The sequence below is a fragment of the Pan troglodytes genome, chromosome 6, assembly GCF_028858775.2.
Source record: "Pan troglodytes isolate AG18354 chromosome 6, NHGRI_mPanTro3-v2.0_pri, whole genome shotgun sequence".
NCBI lineage: Eukaryota > Metazoa > Chordata > Mammalia > Primates > Hominidae > Pan > Pan troglodytes.
Window position 1 is genome coordinate 107,842,223 of NC_072404.2, and position 1,452 is coordinate 107,843,674.

The window sequence follows — 1,452 nt, forward strand, 5'->3', positions numbered from 1 at the left end:
TCTACTAAAAATACAAAAAATTAGCCAGGTGTGGTGGCGGGCACCTGTAGTCCCAGCTACTCGGGAGGATGAGGCAGGAGAATGGCGTGAACCCGGGAGGCGGAGCTTGCAGTGAGCCGAGATTGCGCCACTGCACTCTAGCCTGGGCAACAGAGTCAGACTCCGTCACAAAAAAAAAAAAAAAAAAAAAAAGATCCCATATTGGGGGTTTTCCTGTCCTGGGGGCCAACACCTCCATTTCTCTCTCTTTATATATTTTTTTTTGTTATTTAGTTTTTATTTCACAATCATAAACTTAACTCTGTAATCCAGCTAGGCATGGAAGGGAACAAGGGGAACATGGAACCAAAGGGAACTGCAGCGAGACCACAAAGATTCTAGGATACTGCGAGCAAATGGGGTGGAAGGGTGCTCTCCTGAGCTACAGAAGGAATGGTCTGGTGGTTAAGATAAAACAGAATTCAAACTTATTAGAGTTGTCCGCAGTCAGCAATGGTGATCTTCTTGCTGGTCTTGCCATTCCTGGACCCAAAGCGCTCCATGGCCTCCACAATCTTCATGCCTTCTTTCACCTTGCCAAAGACCACATGCCTGCCATCCACCACTCAGTCTTGGCCGTGCAGATGAAGAACTGGGAACCGTTTGTGTTGAGTCCAGCATTTGCCATGGACAAGATGCCAGGACCTGTATGCTTTAGAATGAAGTTCTCATCATCAAATTTCTCCCTGTAGATGGACTTGCCACCAGTGCCATTAAGGAGTGTGAAGTCACCGCCCTGACACATAAACCCTGGAATAATGCTGTGAAAGCAGGAACCTTTATAACCATATCCTTTCTCTCCAGTGCTCAGAGCATGAAATTTTTCTGCTGTCTTTGGAAACTTGTCTGCAAACTGCTTGAAGGAGACGCGGCCCAAGGGCTCGTCGATAACAGCAATGTAGAAGAACACGGTGGGGTTGACCATGGCTGATAGTACAGAGTTCCTGGTGGCGGCAGTGTCTGCAAAGCTTCTCTCTCTCTTTTTCAAGAAATAGGGTCTCACTCTGTCACCCAGGCTGGAGTTCAGTGGCACAATCATAGCTCATTGCAGCAGCCTCAAACTCCTGGCCTCAAGCGATCCTCCTGCCTCAAACTCCTGAGTAGCCGGGACTAGAGGTGTGTGCCTCCATGCTTGGTTAATTTATTATTATTATTATTATTTGTAGAGATGGGATATGGCTTTGTTGCCCGGTCTGTTCTCAAACTCCTGGTCTCAAGCGAGGATCCTCCCTCCTGGGCCTCCCAAAGTGTTGGGATTACAGGCATGAGCCACCATGTCTGGCCAATGCCTCCATTTCTGAGGTGGACAGTCTCACTGCCCAGAGGAGTGTCTGGCTGGCCTTCATTTGTTAAAGAGCATCTCAACAGAAGGGGGCCCACCCATTGGAGGTGATTCAGCTAAGTCTGGAGGCC

The 1,452-nt window shown here is 48.4% G+C and overlaps 1 pseudogene; it reads right to left on the reverse strand.

Moving 5' to 3' along the window:
* Positions 1–355: 355 nt before the first annotated feature.
* Positions 356–964, reverse strand: LOC100613731 (peptidyl-prolyl cis-trans isomerase A-like; annotated as a pseudogene).
* Positions 965–1,452: the final 488 nt, after the last annotated feature.